Genomic DNA, 19,793 nt, shown 5'->3' with positions numbered 1-19,793 from the left:
ACAGGACCAGGTGGCCGAGTGGTTAAGGCGATGGACTGCTAATCCATTGTGCTCTGCACGCGTGGGTTCGAATCCCATCCTCGTCGCAGTGCAGTCTACTTTAATCTGCCTTATTTACAAGGCAAGAAGATTGAATTGGTTCAAACAGCAGAACACTTGCACTTGTTGTGACAAAACACGATGCACTATGACAATAAACCAGTGTTCTTGCAACTGTGGAAGGTGAACTGGATCAGACACTTACTGGAAAACGCAGACGACCTGTCCGAGGGCTGCTAATCCATATCGCTCTGCACATGTGGAGTCCTTCGGGTCTCTATTCTCTGGCCAATGCTTTTATCCCTGCAGATGCTTTCCTTGGGCTCATTTCTTCGAAAATACAGCATGCGGTTTGAACGTGATGCAGATGACACACAAATTTACCTGGTTCCATTGGTTCCTATGGAACCAATGAAAAGAAGTTCTATGGTTTTCACACATGGTTGAACAATACATCTGAATCGGAGAGAGCAATGGAAACTCCCAAGGGAGTTAGTTCAAATGGTAGAGCACTTGCTGCTTATACTTTACTGTGGCAAAACTGGCTGTGTTTTGACAAACAGCCAGAGGTATTCACTGCTGAAGAAAAGGATAAACTGAACACAGTGCAGTTTAGGTCACCCCAAAACAGGGCTGCATTCACCCCTTGGGTAGAAAGTGTGAGGAGAAGGGCCCTTGCTCACACAAGGCCATTTCTTCAGTCGCGAGATTGTTGAAGGAATGGTTGTTAGACTTTTCTAGTCTTTATAGGAAATTTACAAAGTTAGGTTAGGGTTAGCAACGAGAGCAAGTCTTACAAGATATTCCTTGATTGATGATGGGCTGGAATTTCATTGAATAAACTTGCCTTCTGGGAGAGGTACATCTTACAGCCTTTCAAACAGAGAGCAAGAAAGCTTCCAAAAGGCCAACTTGATTTCAGTAAATCCACAGTATGTCACTCTATCAATCCAAGCCATTTCTGAGGTGGCATTGATTTTTCCACATTATCTTCTCAACTGAAGCCAAAGACTATTGGAGAATGCGGGCATCGATCCCGCTACCTCTCGCATGCTAAGCGAGCGCTCTACCATTTGAGCTAATTCCCCTACATCTGAGAATATTTTAGCCCCGCCCACTTCGACTCCTCCTCTGCCCCTCCACTGCACACTTTTCTAGACTTTCCAGATCTATGTTTACAATCTGGATGGTGACCTGGGTCCGACGTTACCTGGAAAATGCAGGCGGAACAGGACGAGGTGGCCGAGTGGTTAAGGCGATGGACTGCTAATCCATTGTGCTCTGCACGCGTGGGTTCGAATCCCATCCTCGTCGCAGTGCAGTCTACTTTAATCTGCCTTATTTACAAGGCAAGAAGATTGAATTGGTTCAAACAGCAGAACACTTGCACTTTGTTGTGACAAAACACGATGCACTATGACAATAAACCAGTGTTCTTGCAACTGTGGAAGGTGAACTGGATCAGACACTTACTGGAAAACGCAGACGACCTGTCCGAGGGCTGCTAATCCATATCGCTCTGCACACGTGGAGTCCTTCGGGTCTCTATTCTCTGGCCAATGCTTTTATCCCTGCAGATGCTTTCCTTGGGCTCATTTCTTCGAAAATACAGCATGCGGTTTGAACGTGATGCAGATGACACACAAATTTACCTGGTTCCATTGGTTCCAATGGAACCAATGAAAAGAAGTTCTATGGTTTTCACACATGGTTGAACAATACATCTGAATCGGAGAGAGCAATGGAAACTCCCAAGGGAGTTAGTTCAAATGGTAGAGCACTTGCTGCTTATACTTTACTGTGGCAAAACTGGCTGTGTTTTGACAAACAGCCAGAGGTATTCACTGCTGAAGAAAAGGATAAACTGAACATAGTGCAGTTTAGGTCACCCCAAAACAGGGCTGCATTCACCCCTTGGGTAGAAAGTGTGAGGAGAAGGGCCCTTGCTCACACAGGGCCATTTCTTCAGTCGCGAGATTGTTGAGGGAATGGTTGTTAGACTTTTCTAGTCTTTATAGGAAATTTACAAAGTTAGGTTAGGGTTAGCAACGAGAGCAAGTCTTACAAGATATTCCTTGATTGATGATGGGCTGGAATTTCATTGAATAAACTTGCCTTCTGGGAGAGGTACATTTTACAGCCTTTCAAACAGAGAGCAAGAAAGCTTCCAAAAGGCCAGCTTGATTTCAGTAAATCCACAGTATGTCACTCTATCAATCCAAGCCATTTCTGAGGTGGCATTGATTTTTCCACATTATCTTCTCAACTGAAGCCAAAGACTATTGGAGAATGCGGGCATCGATCCCGCTACCTCTCGCATGCTAAGCGAGCGCTCTACCATTTGAGCTAATTCCCCTATATCTGGGAATATTTTAGCCCCGCCCACTTCGACTCCTCCTCTGCCCCTCCACTGCACACTTTTCTAGACTTTCCAGATCTATGTATACAATCTGGATGGTGACCTGGGTCCGACGTTACCTGGAAAATGCAGGCTGAACAGGACGAGGTGGCCGAGTGGTTAAGGCGATGGACTGCTAATCCATTGTGCTCTGCACGCGTGGGTTCGAATCCCATCCTCGTCGCAGTGCAGTCTACTTTAATCTGCCTTATTTACAAGGCAAGAAGATTGAATTGGTTCAAACAGCAGAACACTTGCACTTTGTTGTGACAAAACACGATGCATTAGGACAATAAACCAGTGTTCTTGCAACTGTGGAAGGTGAACTGGATCAGACACTTACTGGAAAACGCAGACGACCTGTCCGAGGGCTGCTAATCCATATCGCTCTGCACACGTGGAGTCCTTCGGGTCTCTATTCTCTGGCCAATGCTTTTATCCCTGCAGATGCTTTCCTTGGGCTCATTTCTTCGAAAATACAGCATGCGGTTTGAACGTGATGCAGATGACACACAAATTTACCTGGTTCCATTGGTTCCTATGGAACCAATGAAAAGAAGTTCTATGGTTTTCACACATGGTTGAACAATACATCTGAATCGGAGAGAGCAATGGAAACTCCCAAGGGAGTTAGTTCAAATGGTAGAGCACTTGCTGCTTATACTTTACTGTGGCAAAACTGGCTGTGTTTTGACAAACAGCCAGAGGTATTCACTGCTGAAGAAAAGGATAAACTGAACACAGTGCAGTTTAGGTCACCCCAAAACAGGGCTGCATTCACCCCTTGGGTAGAAAGTGTGAGGAGAAGGGCCCTTGCTCACACAGGGCCATTTCTTCAGTCGCGGGATTGTTGAGGGAATGGTTGTTAGACTTTTCTAGTCTTTATAGGAAATTTACAAAGTTAGGTTAGGGTTAGCAACGAGAGCAAGTCTTACAAGATATTCCTTGATTGATGATGGGCTGGAATTTCATTGAATAAACTTGCCTTCTGGGAGAGGTACATTTTACAGCCTTTCAAACAGAGAGCAAGAAAGCTTCCAAAAGGCCAACTTGATTTCAGTAAATCCACAGTATGTCACTCTATCAATCCAAGCCATTTCTGAGGTGGCATTGATTTTTTCCACATTATCTTCTCAACTGAAGCCAAAGACTATTGGAGAATGCGGGCATCGATCCCGCTACCTCTCGCATGCTAAGCGAGCGCTCTACCATTTGAGCTAATTCCCCTATATCTGAGAATATTTTAGCCCCGCCCCCTTCGACTCCTCCTCTGCCCCTCCACTGCACACTTTTCTAGACTTTCCAGATCTATGTATACAATCTGGATGGTGACCTGGGTCCGACGTTACCTGGAAAATGCAGGCGGAACAGGACGAGGTGGCCGAGTGGTTAAGGCGATGGACTGCTAATCCATTGTGCTCTGCACGCGTGGGTTCGAATCCCATCCTCGTCGCAGTGCAGTCTACTTTAATCTGCCTTATTTACAAGGCAAGAAGATTGAATTGGTTCAAACAGCAGAACACTTGCACTTTGTTGTGACAAAACACGATGCATTATGACAATAAACCAGTCTTCTTGCAACTGTGGAAGGTGAACTGGATCAGACACTTACTGGAAAACGCAGACGACCTGTCCGAGGGCTGCTAATCCATATCGCTCTGCACACGTGGAGTCCTTCGGGTCTCTATTCTCTGGCCAATGCTTTTATCCCTGCAGATGCTTTCCTTGGGCTCATTTCTTCGAAAATACAGCATGCGGTTTGAACGTGATGCAGATGACACACAAATTTACCTGGTTCCATTGGTTCCTATGGAACCAATGAAAAGAAGTTCTATGGTTGTCACACATGGTTGAACAATACATCTGAATCGGAGAGAGCAATGGAAACTCCCAAGGGAGTTAGTTCAAATGGTAGAGCACTTGCTGCTTATACTTTACTGTGGCAAAACTGGCTGTGTTTTGACAAACAGCCAGAGGTATTCACTGCTGAAGAAAAGGATAAACTGAACATAGTGCAGTTTAGGTCACCCCAAAACAGGGCTGCATTCACCCCTTGGGTAGAAAGTGTGAGGAGAAGGGCCCTTGCTCACACAGGGCCATTTCTTCAGTCGCGAGATTGTTGAGGGAATGGTTGTTAGACTTTTCTAGTCTTTATAGGAAATTTACAAAGTTAGGTTAGGGTTAGCAACGAGAGCAAGTCTTACAAGATATTCCTTGATTGATGATGGGCTGGAATTTCATTGAATAAACTTGCCTTCTGGGAGAGGTACATTTTACAGCCTTTCAAACAGAGAGCAAGAAAGCTTCCAAAAGGCCAGCTTGATTTCAGTAAATCCACAGTATGTCACTCTATCAATCCAAGCCATTTCTGAGGTGGCATTGCTTTTTCCACATTATCTTCTCAACTGAAGCCAAAGACTATTGGAGAATGCGGGCATCGATCCCGCTACCTCTCGCATGCTAAGCGAGCGCTCTACCATTTGAGCTAATTCCCCTATATCTGAGAATATTTTAGCCCCGCCCCCTTCGACTCCTCCTCTGCCCCTCCACTGCACACTTTTCTAGACTTTCCAGATCTATGTATACAATCTGGATGGTGACCTGGGTCCGACGTTACCTGGAAAATGCAGGCGGAACAGGACGAGGTGGCCGAGTGGTTAAGGCGATGGACTGCTAATCCATTGTGCTCTGCACGCGTGGGTTCGAATCCCATCCTCGTCGCAGTGCAGTCTACTTTAATCTGCCTTATTTACAAGGCAAGAAGATTGAATTGGTTCAAACAGCAGAACACTTGCACTTTGTTGTGACAAAACACGATGCATTATGACAATAAACCAGTGTTCTTGCAACTGTGGAAGGTGAACTGGATCAGACACTTACTGGAAAACGCAGACGACCTGTCCGAGGGCTGCTAATCCATATCGCTCTGCACACGTGGAGTCCTTCGGGTCTCTATTCTCTGGCCAATGCTTTTATCCCTGCAGATGCTTTCCTTGGGCTCATTTCTTCGAAAATACAGCATGCGGTTTGAACGTGATGCAGATGACACACAAATTTACCTGGTTCCATTGGTTCCTATGGAACCAATGAAAAGAAGTTCTATGGTTTTCACACATGGTTGAACAATACATCTGAATCGGAGAGAGCAATGGAAACTCCCGAGGGAGTTAGTTCAAATGGTAGAGCACTTGCTGCTTATACTTTACTGTGGCAAAACTGGCTGTGTTTTGACAAACAGCCAGAGGTATTCACTGCTGAAGAAAAGGATAAACTGAACACAGTGCAGTTTAGGTCACCCCAAAACAGGGCTGCATTCACCCCTTGGGTAGAAAGTGTGAGGAGAAGGGCCCTTGCTCACACAGGGCCATTTCTTCAGTCGCGGGATTGTTGAGGGAATGGTTGTTAGACTTTTCTAGTCTTTATAGGAAATTTACAAAGTTAGGTTAGGGTTAGCAACGAGAGCAAGTCTTACAAGATATTCCTTGATTGATGATGGGCTGGAATTTCATTGAATAAACTTGCCTTCTGGGAGAGGTACATTTTACAGCCTTTCAAACAGAGAGCAAGAAAGCTTCCAAAAGGCCAACTTGATTTCAGTAAATCCACAGTATGTCACTCTATCAATCCAAGCCATTTCTGAGGTGGCATTGATTTTTCCACATTATCTTCTCAACTGAAGCCAAAGACTATTGGAGAATGCGGGCATCGATCCCGCTACCTCTCGCATGCTAAGCAAGCGCTGTACCATTTGAGCTAATTCCCCTACATCTGAGAATATTTTAGCCCCGCCCACTTCGACTCCTCCTCTGCCCCTCCACTGCACACTTTTCTAGACTTTCCAGATCTATGTATACAATCTGGATGGTGACCTGGGCCCGACGTTACCTGGAAAATGCAGGCGGAACAGGACGAGGTGGCCGAGTGGTTAAGGCGATGGACTGCTAATCCATTGTGCTCTGCACGCGTGGGTTCGAATCCCATCCTCGTCGCAGTGCAGTCTACTTTAATCTGCCTTATTTACAAGGCAAGAAGATTGAATTGGTTCAAACAGCAGAACACTTGCACTTTGTTGTGACAAAACACGATGCATTATGACAATAAACCAGTCTTCTTGCAACTGTGGAAGGTGAACTGGATCAGACACTTACTGGAAAACGCAGACGACCTGTCCGAGGGCTGCTAATCCATATCGCTCTGCACACGTGGAGTCCTTCGGGTCTCTATTCTCTGGCCAATGCTTTTATCCCTGCAGATGCTTTCCTTGGGCTCATTTCTTCGAAAATACAGCATGCGGTTTGAACGTGATGCAGATGACACACAAATTTACCTGGTTCCATTGGTTCCTATGGAACCAATGAAAAGAAGTTCTATGGTTTTCACACATGGTTGAACAATACATCTGAATCGGAGAGAGCAATGGAAACTCCCGAGGGAGTTAGTTCAAATGGTAGAGCACTTGCTGCTTATACTTTACTGTGGCAAAACTGGCTGTGTTTTGACAAACAGCCAGAGGTATTCACTGCTGAAGAAAAGGATAAACTGAACACAGTGCAGTTTAGGTCACCCCAAAACAGGGCTGCATTCACCCCTTGGGTAGAAAGTGTGAGGAGAAGGGCCCTTGCTCACACAGGGCCATTTCTTCAGTCGCGGGATTGTTGAGGGAATGGTTGTTAGACTTTTCTAGTCTTTATAGGAAATTTACAAAGTTAGGTTAGGGTTAGCAACGAGAGCAAGTCTTACAAGATATTCCTTGATTGATGATGGGCTGGAATTTCATTGAATAAACTTGCCTTCTGGGAGAGGTACATTTTACAGCCTTTCAAACAGAGAGCAAGAAAGCTTCCAAAAGGCCAACTTGATTTCAGTAAATCCACAGTATGTCACTCTATCAATCCAAGCCATTTCTGAGGTGGCATTGATTTTTCCACATTATCTTCTCAACTGAAGCCAAAGACTATTGGAGAATGCGGGCATCGATCCCGCTACCTCTCGCATGCTAAGCGAGCGCTGTACCATTTGAGCTAATTCCCCTACATCTGAGAATATTTTAGCCCCGCCCACTTCGACTCCTCCTCTGCCCCTCCACTACACACTTTTCTAGACTTTCCAGATCTATGTATACAATCTGGATGGTGACCTGGGTCCGACGTTACCTGGAAAATGCAGGCGGAACAGGACGAGGTGGCCGAGTGGTTAAGGCGATGGACTGCTAATCCATTGTGCTCTGCATGCGTGGGTTCGAATCCCATCCTCGTCGCAGTGCAGTCTACTTTAATCTGCCTTATTTACAAGGCAAGAAGATTGAATTGGTTCAAACAGCAGAACACTTGCACTTTGTTGTGACAAAACACGATGCATTATGACAATAAACCAGTCTTCTTGCAACTGTGGAAGGTGAACTGGATCAGACACTTACTGGAAAACGCAGACGACCTGTCCGAGGGCTGCTAATCCATATCGCTCTGCACACGTGGAGTCCTTCGGGTCTCTATTCTCTGGCCAATGCTTTTATCCCTGCGGATGCTTTCCTTGGGCTCATTTCTTCGAAAATACAGCATGCGGTTTGAACGTGATGCAGATGACACACAAATTTACCTGGTTCCATTGGTTCCTATGGAACCAATGAAAAGAAGTTCTATGGTTGTCACACATGGTTGAACAATACATCTGAATCGGAGAGAGCAATGGAAACTCCCAAGGGAGTTAGTTCAAATGGTAGAGCACTTGCTGCTTATACTTTACTGTGGCAAAACTGGCTGTGTTTTGACAAACAGCCAGAGGTATTCACTGCTGAAGAAAAGGATAAACTGAACACAGTGCAGTTTAGGTCACCCCAAAACAGGGCTGCATTCACCCCTTGGGTAGAAAGTGTGAGGAGAAGGGCCCTTGCTCACACTGGGCCATTTCTTCAGTCGCAAGATTGTTGAGGGAATGGTTGTTAGACTTTTCTAGTCTTTATAGGAAATTTACAAAGTTAGGTTAGGGTTAGCAACGAGAGCAAGTCTTACAAGATATTCCTTGATTGATGATGGGCTAGAATTTCATTGAATAAACTTGCCTTCTGGGAGAGGTACATTTTACAGCCTTTCAAACAGAGAGCAAGAAAGCTTCCAAAAGGCCAACTTGATTTCAGTAAATCCACAGTATGTCACTCTATCAATCCAAGCCATTTCTGAGGTGGCATTGATTTTTCCACATTATCTTCTCAACTGAAGCCAAAGACTATTGGAGAATGCGGGCATCGATCCCGTTACCTCTCGCATGCTAAGCGAGCGTTCTACCATTTGAGCTAATTCCCCTATATCTGAGAATATTTTAGCCCCGCCCACTTCGACTCCTCCTCTGCCCCTCCACTGCACACTTTTCTAGACTTTCCAGATCTATGTATACAATCTGGATGGTGACCTGGGTCCGACGTTACCTGGAAAATGCAGGTGGAACAGGACGAGGTGGCCGAGTGGTTAAGGCGATGGACTGCTAATCCATTGTGCTCTGCACGCGTGGGTTCGAATCCCATCCTCGTCGCAGTGCAGTCTACTTTAATCTGCCTTATTTACAAGGCAAGAAGATTGAATTGGTTCAAACAGCAGAACACTTGCACTTTGTTGTGACAAAACACGATGCACTATGACAATAAACCAGTGTTCTTGCAACTGTGGAAGGTGAACTGGATCAGACACTTACTGGAAAACGCAGACGACCTGTCCGAGGGCTGCTAATCCATATCGCTCTGCACACGTGGAGTCCTTCGGGTCTCTATTCTCTGGCCAATGCTTTTATCCCTGCAGATGCTTTCCTTGGGCTCATTTCTTCGAAAATACAGCATGCGGTTTGAACGTGATGCAGATGACACACAAATTTACCTGGTTCCATTGGTTCCTATGGAACCAATGAAAAGAAGTTCTATGGTTTTCACACATGATTGAACAATACATCTGAATACATCTGAATCGGAGAGAGCAATGGAAACTCCCAAGGGAGTTAGTTCAAATGGTAGAGCACTTGCTGCTTATACTTTACTGTGGCAAAACTGGCTGTGTTTTGACAAACAGCCAGAGGTATTCACTGCTGAAGAAAAGGATAAACTGAACACAGTGCAGTTTAGGTCACCCCAAAACAGGGCTGCATTCACCCCTTGGGTAGAAAGTGTGAGGAGAAGGGCCCTTGCTCACACAGGGCCATTTCTTCAGTCGCGAGATTGTTGAGGGAATGGTTGTTAGACTTTTCTAGTCTTTATAGGAAATTTACAAAGTTAGGTTAGGGTTAGCAACGAGAGCAAGTCTTACAAGATATTCCTTGATTGATGATGGGCTGGAATTTCATTGAATAAACTTGCCTTCTGGGAGAGGTACATTTTACAGCCTTTCAAACAGAGAGCAAGAAAGCTTCCAAAAGGCCAACTTGATTTCAGTAAATCCACAGTATGTCACTCTATCAATCCAAGCCATTTCTGAGGTGGCATTGATTTTTCCACATTATCTTCTCAACTGAAGCCAAAGACTATTGGAGAATGCGGGCATCGATCCCGCTACCTCTCGCATGCTAAGCGAGCGCTCTACCATTTGAGCTAATTCCCCTATATCTGAGAATATTTTAGCCCCGCCCACTTCGACTCCTCCTCTGCCCCTCCACTGCACACTTTTCTAGACTTTCCAGATCTATGTATACAATCTGGATGGTGACCTGGGTCCGACGTTACCTGGAAAATGCAGGCGGAACAGGACGAGGTGGCCGAGTGGTTAAGGCGATGGACTGCTAATCCATTGTGCTCTGCACGCGTGGGTTCGAATCCCATCCTCGTCGCAGTGCAGTCTACTTTAATCTGCCTTATTTACAAGGCAAGAAGATTGAATTGGTTCAAACAGCAGAACACTTGCACTTTGTTGTGACAAAACACGATGCATTATGACAATAAACCAGTGTTCTTGCAACTGTGGAAGGTGAACTGGATCAGACACTTACTGGAAAACGCAGACGACCTGTCCGAGGGCTGCTAATCCATATCGCTCTGCACACGTGGAGTCCTTCGGGTCTCTATTCTCTGGCCAATGCTTTTATCCCTGCAGATGCTTTCCTTGGGCTCATTTCTTCGAAAATACAGCATGCGGTTTGAACGTGATGCAGATGACACACAAATTTACCTGGTTCCATTGGTTCCTATGGAACCAATGAAAAGAAGTTCTATGGTTTTCACACATGGTTGAACAATACATCTGAATCGGAGAGAGCAATGGAAACTCCCGAGGGAGTTAGTTCAAATGGTAGAGCACTTGCTGCTTATACTTTACTGTGGCAAAACTGGCTGTGTTTTGACAAACAGCCAGAGGTATTCACTGCTGAAGAAAAGGATAAACTGAACACAGTGCAGTTTAGGTCACCCCAAAACAGGGCTGCATTCACCCCTTGGGTAGAAAGTGTGAGGAGAAGGGCCCTTGCTCACACAGGGCCATTTCTTCAGTCGCGGGATTGTTGAGGGAATGGTTGTTAGACTTTTCTAGTCTTTATAGGAAATTTACAAAGTTAGGTTAGGGTTAGCAACGAGAGCAAGTCTTACAAGATATTCCTTGATTGATGATGGGCTGGAATTTCATTGAATAAACTTGCCTTCTGGGAGAGGTACATTTTACAGCCTTTCAAACAGAGAGCAAGAAAGCTTCCAAAAGGCCAACTTGATTTCAGTAAATCCACAGTATGTCACTCTATCAATCCAAGCCATTTCTGAGGTGGCATTGATTTTTCCACATTATCTTCTCAACTGAAGCCAAAGACTATTGGAGAATGCGGGCATCGATCCCGCTACCTCTCGCATGCTAAGCGAGCACTGTACCATTTGAGCTAATTCCCCTACATCTGAGAATATTTTAGCCCCGCCCACTTCGACTCCTCCTCTGCCCCTCCACTGCACACTTTTCTAGACTTTCCAGATCTATGTATACAATCTGGATGGTGACCTGGGCCCGACGTTACCTGGAAAATGCAGGCGGAACAGGACGAGGTGGCCGAGTGGTTAAGGCGATGGACTGCTAATCCATTGTGCTCTGCACGCGTGGGTTCGAATCCCATCCTCGTCGCAGTGCAGTCTACTTTAATCTGCCTTATTTACAAGGCAAGAAGATTGAATTGGTTCAAACAGCAGAACACTTGCACTTTGTTGTGACAAAACACGATGCATTATGACAATAAACCAGTCTTCTTGCAACTGTGGAAGGTGAACTGGATCAGACACTTACTGGAAAACGCAGACGACCTGTCCGAGGGCTGCTAATCCATATCGCTCTGCACACGTGGAGTCCTTCGGGTCTCTATTCTCTGGCCAATGCTTTTATCCCTGCAGATGCTTTCCTTGGGCTCATTTCTTCGAAAATACAGCATGCGGTTTGAACGTGATGCAGATGACACACAAATTTACCTGGTTCCATTGGTTCCTATGGAACCAATGAAAAGAAGTTCTATGGTTTTCACACATGGTTGAACAATACATCTGAATCGGAGAGAGCAATGGAAACTCCCGAGGGAGTTAGTTCAAATGGTAGAGCACTTGCTGCTTATACTTTACTGTGGCAAAACTGGCTGTGTTTTGACAAACAGCCAGAGGTATTCACTGCTGAAGAAAAGGATAAACTGAACACAGTGCAGTTTAGGTCACCCCAAAACAGGGCTGCATTCACCCCTTGGGTAGAAAGTGTGAGGAGAAGGGCCCTTGCTCACACAGGGCCATTTCTTCAGTCGCGGGATTGTTGAGGGAATGGTTGTTAGACTTTTCTAGTCTTTATAGGAAATTTACAAAGTTAGGTTAGGGTTAGCAACGAGAGCAAGTCTTACAAGATATTCCTTGATTGATGATGGGCTGGAATTTCATTGAATAAACTTGCCTTCTGGGAGAGGTACATTTTACAGCCTTTCAAACAGAGAGCAAGAAAGCTTCCAAAAGGCCAACTTGATTTCAGTAAATCCACAGTATGTCACTCTATCAATCCAAGCCATTTCTGAGGTGGCATTGATTTTTCCACATTATCTTCTCAACTGAAGCCAAAGACTATTGGAGAATGCGGGCATCGATCCCGCTACCTCTCGCATGCTAAGCGAGCGCTGTACCATTTGAGCTAATTCCCCTACATCTGAGAATATTTTAGCCCCGCCCACTTCGACTCCTCCTCTGCCCCTCCACTACACACTTTTCTAGACTTTCCAGATCTATGTATACAATCTGGATGGTGACCTGGGTCCGACGTTACCTGGAAAATGCAGGCGGAACAGGACGAGGTGGCCGAGTGGTTAAGGCGATGGACTGCTAATCCATTGTGCTCTGCATGCGTGGGTTCGAATCCCATCCTCGTCGCAGTGCAGTCTACTTTAATCTGCCTTATTTACAAGGCAAGAAGATTGAATTGGTTCAAACAGCAGAACACTTGCACTTTGTTGTGACAAAACACGATGCATTATGACAATAAACCAGTCTTCTTGCAACTGTGGAAGGTGAACTGGATCAGACACTTACTGGAAAACGCAGACGACCTGTCCGAGGGCTGCTAATCCATATCGCTCTGCACACGTGGAGTCCTTCGGGTCTCTATTCTCTGGCCAATGCTTTTATCCCTGCGGATGCTTTCCTTGGGCTCATTTCTTCGAAAATACAGCATGCGGTTTGAACGTGATGCAGATGACACACAAATTTACCTGGTTCCATTGGTTCCTATGGAACCAATGAAAAGAAGTTCTATGGTTGTCACACATGGTTGAACAATACATCTGAATCGGAGAGAGCAATGGAAACTCCCAAGGGAGTTAGTTCAAATGGTAGAGCACTTGCTGCTTATACTTTACTGTGGCAAAACTGGCTGTGTTTTGACAAACAGCCAGAGGTATTCACTGCTGAAGAAAAGGATAAACTGAACACAGTGCAGTTTAGGTCACCCCAAAACAGGGCTGCATTCACCCCTTGGGTAGAAAGTGTGAGGAGAAGGGCCCTTGCTCACACTGGGCCATTTCTTCAGTCGCAAGATTGTTGAGGGAATGGTTGTTAGACTTTTCTAGTCTTTATAGGAAATTTACAAAGTTAGGTTAGGGTTAGCAACGAGAGCAAGTCTTACAAGATATTCCTTGATTGATGATGGGCTAGAATTTCATTGAATAAACTTGCCTTCTGGGAGAGGTACATTTTACAGCCTTTCAAACAGAGAGCAAGAAAGCTTCCAAAAGGCCAACTTGATTTCAGTAAATCCACAGTATGTCACTCTATCAATCCAAGCCATTTCTGAGGTGGCATTGATTTTTCCACATTATCTTCTCAACTGAAGCCAAAGACTATTGGAGAATGCGGGCATCGATCCCGTTACCTCTCGCATGCTAAGCGAGCGTTCTACCATTTGAGCTAATTCCCCTATATCTGAGAATATTTTAGCCCCGCCCACTTCGACTCCTCCTCTGCCCCTCCACTGCACACTTTTCTAGACTTTCCAGATCTATGTATACAATCTGGATGGTGACCTGGGTCCGACGTTACCTGGAAAATGCAGGTGGAACAGGACGAGGTGGCCGAGTGGTTAAGGCGATGGACTGCTAATCCATTGTGCTCTGCACGCGTGGGTTCGAATCCCATCCTCGTCGCAGTGCAGTCTACTTTAATCTGCCTTATTTACAAGGCAAGAAGATTGAATTGGTTCAAACAGCAGAACACTTGCACTTTGTTGTGACAAAACACGATGCACTATGACAATAAACCAGTGTTCTTGCAACTGTGGAAGGTGAACTGGATCAGACACTTACTGGAAAACGCAGACGACCTGTCCGAGGGCTGCTAATCCATATCGCTCTGCACACGTGGAGTCCTTCGGGTCTCTATTCTCTGGCCAATGCTTTTATCCCTGCAGATGCTTTCCTTGGGCTCATTTCTTCGAAAATACAGCATGCGGTTTGAACGTGATGCAGATGACACACAAATTTACCTGGTTCCATTGGTTCCTATGGAACCAATGAAAAGAAGTTCTATGGTTTTCACACATGATTGAACAATACATCTGAATACATCTGAATCGGAGAGAGCAATGGAAACTCCCAAGGGAGTTAGTTCAAATGGTAGAGCACTTGCTGCTTATACTTTACTGTGGCAAAACTGGCTGTGTTTTGACAAACAGCCAGAGGTATTCACTGCTGAAGAAAAGGATAAACTGAACACAGTGCAGTTTAGGTCACCCCAAAACAGGGCTGCATTCACCCCTTGGGTAGAAAGTGTGAGGAGAAGGGCCCTTGCTCACACAGGGCCATTTCTTCAGTCGCGAGATTGTTGAGGGAATGGTTGTTAGACTTTTCTAGTCTTTATAGGAAATTTACAAAGTTAGGTTAGGGTTAGCAACGAGAGCAAGTCTTACAAGATATTCCTTGATTGATGATGGGCTGGAATTTCATTGAATAAACTTGCCTTCTGGGAGAGGTACATTTTACAGCCTTTCAAACAGAGAGCAAGAAAGCTTCCAAAAGGCCAACTTGATTTCAGTAAATCCACAGTATGTCACTCTATCAATCCAAGCCATTTCTGAGGTGGCATTGATTTTTCCACATTATCTTCTCAACTGAAGCCAAAGACTATTGGAGAATGCGGGCATCGATCCCGTTACCTCTCGCATGCTAAGCGAGCGCTCTACCATTTGAGCTAATTCCCCTATATCTGAGAATATTTTAGCCCCGCCCACTTCGACTCCTCCTCTGCCCCTCCACTGCACACTTTTCTAGACTTTCCAGATCTATGTATACAATCTGGATGGTGACCTGGGTCCGACGTTACCTGGAAAATGCAGGCGGAACAGGACGAGGTGGCCGAGTGGTTAAGGCGATGGACTGCTAATCCATTGTGCTCTGCACGCGTGGGTTCGAATCCCATCCTCGTCGCAGTGCAGTCTACTTTAATCTGCCTTATTTACAAGGCAAGAAGATTGAATTGGTTCAAACAGCAGAACACTTGCACTTTGTTGTGACAAAACACGATGCATTATGACAATAAACCAGTCTTCTTGCAACTGTGGAAGGTGAACTGGATCAGACACTTACTGGAAAACGCAGACGACCTGTCCGAGGGCTGCTAATCCATATCGCTCTGCACACGTGGAGTCCTTCGGGTCTCTATTCTCTGGCCAATGCTTTTATCCCTGCAGATGCTTTCCTTGGGCTCATTTCTTCGAAAATACAGCATGCGGTTTGAACGTGATGCAGATGACACACAAATTTACCTGGTTCCATTGGTTCCAATGGAACCAATGAAAAGAAGTTCTATGGTTTTCACACATGGTTGAACAATACATCTGAATCGGAGAGAGCAATGGAAACTCCCAAGGGAGTTAGTTCAAATGGTAGAGCACTTGCTGCTTATACTTTACTGTGGCAAAACTGGCTGTGTTTTGACAAACAGCCAGAGGTATTCACTGCTGAAGAAAAGGATAAACTGAACACAGTGCAGTTTAGGTCACCCCAAAACAGGGCTGCATTCACCCCTTGGGTAGAAAGTGTGAGGAGAAGGGCCCTTGCTCACACAGGGCCATTTCTTCAGTCGCGAGATTGTTGAGGGAATGGTTGTTAGACTTTTCTAGTCTTTATAGGAAATTTACAAAGTTAGGTTAGGGTTAGCAAAGAGAGCAAGTCTTACAAGATATTCCTTGATTGATGATGGGCTGGAATTTCATTGAATAAACTTGCCTTCTGGGAGAGGTACATTTTACAGCCTTTCAAACAGAGAGCAAGAAAGCTTCCAAAAGGCCAACTTGATTTCAGTAAATCCACAGTATGTCACTCTATCAATCCAAGCCATTTCTGAGGTGGCATTGATTTTTCCACATTATCTTCTCAACTGAAGCCAAAGACTATTGGAGAATGCGGGCATCGATCCCGCTACCTCTCGCATGCTAAGCGAGCGCTCTACCATTTGAGCTAATTCCCCTACATCTGAGAATATTTTAGCCCCGCCCACTTCGACTCCTCCTCTGCCCCTCCACTGCAGACTTTTCTAGACTTTCCAGATCTATGTATACAATCTGGATGGTGACCTGGGTCCGACGTTACCTGGAAAATGCAGGCGGAACAGGACGAGGTGGCCGAGTGGTTAAGGCGATGGACTGCTAATCCATTGTGCTCTGCACGCGTGGGTTCGAATCCCATCCTCGTCGCAGTGCAGTCTACTTTAATCTGCCTTATTTACAAGGCAAGAAGATTGAATTGGTTCAAACAGCAGAACACTTGCACTTTGTTGTGACAGAACACGATGCACTATGACAATAAACCAGTGTTCTTGCAATTGTGGAAGGTGAACTGGATCAGACACTTACTGGAAAACGCAGATGACCTGTCCGAGGGCTGCTAATCCATATCGCTCTGCACACGTGGAGTCCTTCGGGTCTCTATTCTCTGGCCAATGCTTTTATCCCTGCAGATGCTTTCCTTGGGCTCATTTCTTCGAAAATACAGCATGCGGTTTGAACGTGATGCAGATGACACACAAATTTACCTGGTTCCATTGGTTCCTATGGAACCAATGAAAAGAAGTTCTATGGTTTTCACACATGGTTGAACAATACATCTGAATCGGAGAGAGCAATGGAAACTCCCAAGGGAGTTAGTTCAAATGGTAGAGCACTTGCTGCTTATACTTTACTGTGGCAAAACTGGCTGTGTTTTGACAAACAGCCAGAGGTATTCACTGCTGAAGAAAAGGATAAACTGAACACAGTGCAGTTTAGGTCACCCCAAAACAGGGCTGCATTCACCCCTTGGGTAGAAAGTGTGAGGAGAAGGGCCCTTGCTCACACAGGGCCATTTCTTCAGTCACGAGATTGTTGAGGGAATGGTTGTTAGACTTTTCTAGTCTTTATAGGAAATTTACAAAGTTAGGTTAGGGTTAGCAACGAGAGCAAGTCTTACAAGATATTCCTTGATGATGATGGGCTGGAATTTCATTGAATAAACTTGCCTTCTGGGAGAGGTACATTTTACAGCCTTTCAAACAGAGAGCAAGAAAGCTTCCAAAAGGCCAACTTGATTTCAGTAAATCCACAGTATGTCACTCTATCAATCCAAGCCATTTCTGAGGTGGCATTGATTTTTCCACATTATCTTCTCAACTGAAGCAAAAGACTATTGGAGAATGCGGGCATCGATCCCGCTACCTCTCGCATGCTAAGCGAGCGCTCTACCATTTGAGCTAATTCCCCTACATCTGAGAATATTTTAGCCCCGCCCACTTCGACTCCTCCTCTGCCCCTCCACTGCACACTTTTCTAGACTTTCCAGATCTATGTTTACAATCTGGATGGTGACCTGGGTCCGACGTTACCTGGAAAATGCAGGCGGAACAGGACGAGGTGGCCGAGTGGTTAAGGCGATGGACTGCTAATCCATTGTGCTCTGCACGCGTGGGTTCGAATCCCATCCTCGTCGCAGTGCAGTCTACTTTAATCTGCCTTATTTACAAGGCAAGAAGATTGAATTGGTTCAAACAGCAGAACACTTGCACTTTGTTGTGACAAAACACGATGCACTATGACAATAAACCAGTGTTCTTGCAACTGTGGAAGGTGAACTGGATCAGACACTTACTGGAAAACGCAGACGACCTGTCCGAGGGCTGCTAATCCATATCGCTCTGCACATGTGGAGTCCTTCGGGTCTCTATTCTCTGGCCAATGCTTTTATCCCTGCAGATGCTTTCCTTGGGCTCATTTCTTCGAAAATACAGCATGCGGTTTGAACGTGATGCAGATGACACACAAATTTACCTGGTTCCATTGGTTCCTATGGAACCAATGAAAAGAAGTTCTATGGTTTTCACACATGGTTGAACAATACATCTGAATCGGAGAGAGCAATGGAAACTCCCAAGGGAGTTAGTTCAAATGGTAGAGCACTTGCTGCTTATACTTTACTGTGGCAAAACTGGCTGTGTTTTGACAAACAGCCAGAGGTATTCACTGCTGAAGAAAAGGATAAACTGAACACAGTGCAGTTTAGGTCACCCCAAAACAGGGCTGCATTCACCCCTTGGGTAGAAAGTGTGAGGAGAAGGGCCCTTGCTCACACAGGGCCATTTCTTCAGTCGCGAGATTGTTGAGGGAATGGTTGTTAGACTTTTCTAGTCTTTATAGGAAATTTACAAAGTTAGGTTAGGGTTAGCAACGAGAGCAAGTCTTACAAGATATTCCTTGATTGATGATGGGCTGGAATTTCATTGAATAAACTTGCCTTCTGGGAGAGGTACATTTTACAGCCTTTCAAACAGAGAGCAAGAAAGCTTCCAAAAGGCCAACTTGATTTCAGTAAATCCACAGTATGTCACTCTATCAATCCAAGCCATTTCTGAGGTGGCATTGATTTTTCCACATTATCTTCTCAACTGAAGCCAAAGACTATTGGAGAATGCGGGCATCGATCCCGCTACCTCTCGCATGCTAAGCGAGCGCTCTACCATTTGAGCTAATTCCCCTATATCTGAGAATATTTTAGCCCCGACCACTTCGACTCCTCCTCTGCCCCTCCACTGCACACTTTTCTAGACTTTCCAGATCTATGTATACAATCTGGATGGTGACCTGGGTCCGACGTTACCTGGAAAATGCAGGCGGAACAGGACGAGGTGGCCGAGTGGTTAAGGCGATGGACTGCTAATCCATTGTGCTCTGCACGCGTGGGTTCGAATCCCATCCTCGTCGCAGTGCAGTCTACTTTAATCTGCCTTATTTACAAGGCAAGAAGATTGAATTGGTTCAAACAGCAGAACACTTGCACTTTGTTGTGACAAAACACGATGCATTATGACAATAAACCAGTCTTCTTGCAACTGTGGAAGGTGAACTGGATCAGACACTTACTGGAAAACGCAGACGACCTGTCCGAGGGCTGCTAATCCATATCGCTCTGCACACGTGGAGTCCTTCGGGTCTCTATTCTCTGGCCAATGCTTTTATCCCTGCAGATGCTTTCCTTGGGCTCATTTCTTCGAAAATACAGCATGCGGTTTGAACGTGATGCAGATGACACACAAATTTACCTGGTTCCATTGGTTCCAATGGAACCAATGAAAAGAAGTTCTATGGTTTTCACACATGGTTGAACAATACATCTGAATCGGAGAGAGCAATGGAAACTCCCAAGGGAGTTAGTTCAAATGGTAGAGCACTTGCTGCTTATACTTTACTGTGGCAAAACTGGCTGTGTTTTGACAAACAGCCAGAGGTATTCACTGCTGAAGAAAAGGATAAACTGAACACAGTGCAGTTTAGGTCACCCCAAAACAGGGCTGCATTCACCCCTTGGGTAGAAAGTGTGAGGAGAAGGGCCCTTGCTCACACAGGGCCATTTCTTCAGTCGCGAGATTGTT

At 45.3% G+C, this 19,793-nt stretch overlaps 24 non-coding genes across 24 annotated transcripts; 16 read left to right on the top strand and 8 right to left on the bottom strand.

Moving 5' to 3' along the window:
• Window positions 1-4: 4 nt before the first annotated feature.
• Window positions 5-86, top strand: trnas-gcu (transfer RNA serine (anticodon GCU)). Its single transcript has one exon. It is a non-coding gene; the product is annotated as a tRNA-Ser (tRNA).
• A 968-nt stretch (window positions 87-1,054) lies between these two features.
• trnaa-agc (transfer RNA alanine (anticodon AGC)) lies at window positions 1,055-1,127 on the bottom strand. The gene has a single exon. It is a non-coding gene; the product is annotated as a tRNA-Ala (tRNA).
• Window positions 1,128-1,271: 144 nt separating this feature from the next.
• Window positions 1,272-1,353, top strand: trnas-gcu (transfer RNA serine (anticodon GCU)). Its single transcript has one exon. It is a non-coding gene; the product is annotated as a tRNA-Ser (tRNA).
• A 969-nt stretch (window positions 1,354-2,322) lies between these two features.
• trnaa-agc (transfer RNA alanine (anticodon AGC)) lies at window positions 2,323-2,395 on the bottom strand. The gene has a single exon. It is a non-coding gene; the product is annotated as a tRNA-Ala (tRNA).
• Window positions 2,396-2,539: 144 nt separating this feature from the next.
• trnas-gcu (transfer RNA serine (anticodon GCU)) lies at window positions 2,540-2,621 on the top strand. The gene has a single exon. It is a non-coding gene; the product is annotated as a tRNA-Ser (tRNA).
• Window positions 2,622-3,591: 970 nt separating this feature from the next.
• trnaa-agc (transfer RNA alanine (anticodon AGC)) lies at window positions 3,592-3,664 on the bottom strand. The gene has a single exon. It is a non-coding gene; the product is annotated as a tRNA-Ala (tRNA).
• A 144-nt stretch (window positions 3,665-3,808) lies between these two features.
• Window positions 3,809-3,890, top strand: trnas-gcu (transfer RNA serine (anticodon GCU)). Its single transcript has one exon. It is a non-coding gene; the product is annotated as a tRNA-Ser (tRNA).
• A 969-nt stretch (window positions 3,891-4,859) lies between these two features.
• Window positions 4,860-4,932, bottom strand: trnaa-agc (transfer RNA alanine (anticodon AGC)). Its single transcript has one exon. It is a non-coding gene; the product is annotated as a tRNA-Ala (tRNA).
• A 144-nt stretch (window positions 4,933-5,076) lies between these two features.
• Window positions 5,077-5,158, top strand: trnas-gcu (transfer RNA serine (anticodon GCU)). The gene has a single exon. It is a non-coding gene; the product is annotated as a tRNA-Ser (tRNA).
• Window positions 5,159-6,344: 1,186 nt separating this feature from the next.
• On the top strand, window positions 6,345-6,426 carry trnas-gcu (transfer RNA serine (anticodon GCU)). The gene has a single exon. It is a non-coding gene; the product is annotated as a tRNA-Ser (tRNA).
• A 1,186-nt stretch (window positions 6,427-7,612) lies between these two features.
• On the top strand, window positions 7,613-7,694 carry trnas-gcu (transfer RNA serine (anticodon GCU)). The gene has a single exon. It is a non-coding gene; the product is annotated as a tRNA-Ser (tRNA).
• A 1,186-nt stretch (window positions 7,695-8,880) lies between these two features.
• On the top strand, window positions 8,881-8,962 carry trnas-gcu (transfer RNA serine (anticodon GCU)). The gene has a single exon. It is a non-coding gene; the product is annotated as a tRNA-Ser (tRNA).
• A 979-nt stretch (window positions 8,963-9,941) lies between these two features.
• trnaa-agc (transfer RNA alanine (anticodon AGC)) lies at window positions 9,942-10,014 on the bottom strand. Its single transcript has one exon. It is a non-coding gene; the product is annotated as a tRNA-Ala (tRNA).
• A 144-nt stretch (window positions 10,015-10,158) lies between these two features.
• Window positions 10,159-10,240, top strand: trnas-gcu (transfer RNA serine (anticodon GCU)). Its single transcript has one exon. It is a non-coding gene; the product is annotated as a tRNA-Ser (tRNA).
• A 1,186-nt stretch (window positions 10,241-11,426) lies between these two features.
• On the top strand, window positions 11,427-11,508 carry trnas-gcu (transfer RNA serine (anticodon GCU)). Its single transcript has one exon. It is a non-coding gene; the product is annotated as a tRNA-Ser (tRNA).
• A 1,186-nt stretch (window positions 11,509-12,694) lies between these two features.
• Window positions 12,695-12,776, top strand: trnas-gcu (transfer RNA serine (anticodon GCU)). The gene has a single exon. It is a non-coding gene; the product is annotated as a tRNA-Ser (tRNA).
• A 1,186-nt stretch (window positions 12,777-13,962) lies between these two features.
• trnas-gcu (transfer RNA serine (anticodon GCU)) lies at window positions 13,963-14,044 on the top strand. Its single transcript has one exon. It is a non-coding gene; the product is annotated as a tRNA-Ser (tRNA).
• Window positions 14,045-15,240: 1,196 nt separating this feature from the next.
• Window positions 15,241-15,322, top strand: trnas-gcu (transfer RNA serine (anticodon GCU)). Its single transcript has one exon. It is a non-coding gene; the product is annotated as a tRNA-Ser (tRNA).
• A 969-nt stretch (window positions 15,323-16,291) lies between these two features.
• On the bottom strand, window positions 16,292-16,364 carry trnaa-agc (transfer RNA alanine (anticodon AGC)). The gene has a single exon. It is a non-coding gene; the product is annotated as a tRNA-Ala (tRNA).
• Window positions 16,365-16,508: 144 nt separating this feature from the next.
• trnas-gcu (transfer RNA serine (anticodon GCU)) lies at window positions 16,509-16,590 on the top strand. The gene has a single exon. It is a non-coding gene; the product is annotated as a tRNA-Ser (tRNA).
• Window positions 16,591-17,558: 968 nt separating this feature from the next.
• On the bottom strand, window positions 17,559-17,631 carry trnaa-agc (transfer RNA alanine (anticodon AGC)). Its single transcript has one exon. It is a non-coding gene; the product is annotated as a tRNA-Ala (tRNA).
• A 144-nt stretch (window positions 17,632-17,775) lies between these two features.
• On the top strand, window positions 17,776-17,857 carry trnas-gcu (transfer RNA serine (anticodon GCU)). The gene has a single exon. It is a non-coding gene; the product is annotated as a tRNA-Ser (tRNA).
• A 969-nt stretch (window positions 17,858-18,826) lies between these two features.
• trnaa-agc (transfer RNA alanine (anticodon AGC)) lies at window positions 18,827-18,899 on the bottom strand. Its single transcript has one exon. It is a non-coding gene; the product is annotated as a tRNA-Ala (tRNA).
• Window positions 18,900-19,043: 144 nt separating this feature from the next.
• Window positions 19,044-19,125, top strand: trnas-gcu (transfer RNA serine (anticodon GCU)). The gene has a single exon. It is a non-coding gene; the product is annotated as a tRNA-Ser (tRNA).
• Window positions 19,126-19,793: the final 668 nt, after the last annotated feature.

The sequence above is a fragment of the Centropristis striata genome, chromosome 18 (assembly GCF_030273125.1).
Source record: "Centropristis striata isolate RG_2023a ecotype Rhode Island chromosome 18, C.striata_1.0, whole genome shotgun sequence".
In the NCBI taxonomy this organism is placed as follows: domain Eukaryota; kingdom Metazoa; phylum Chordata; class Actinopteri; order Perciformes; family Serranidae; genus Centropristis; species Centropristis striata.
This window is presented reverse-complemented; position numbering and strand designations above follow the sequence as displayed.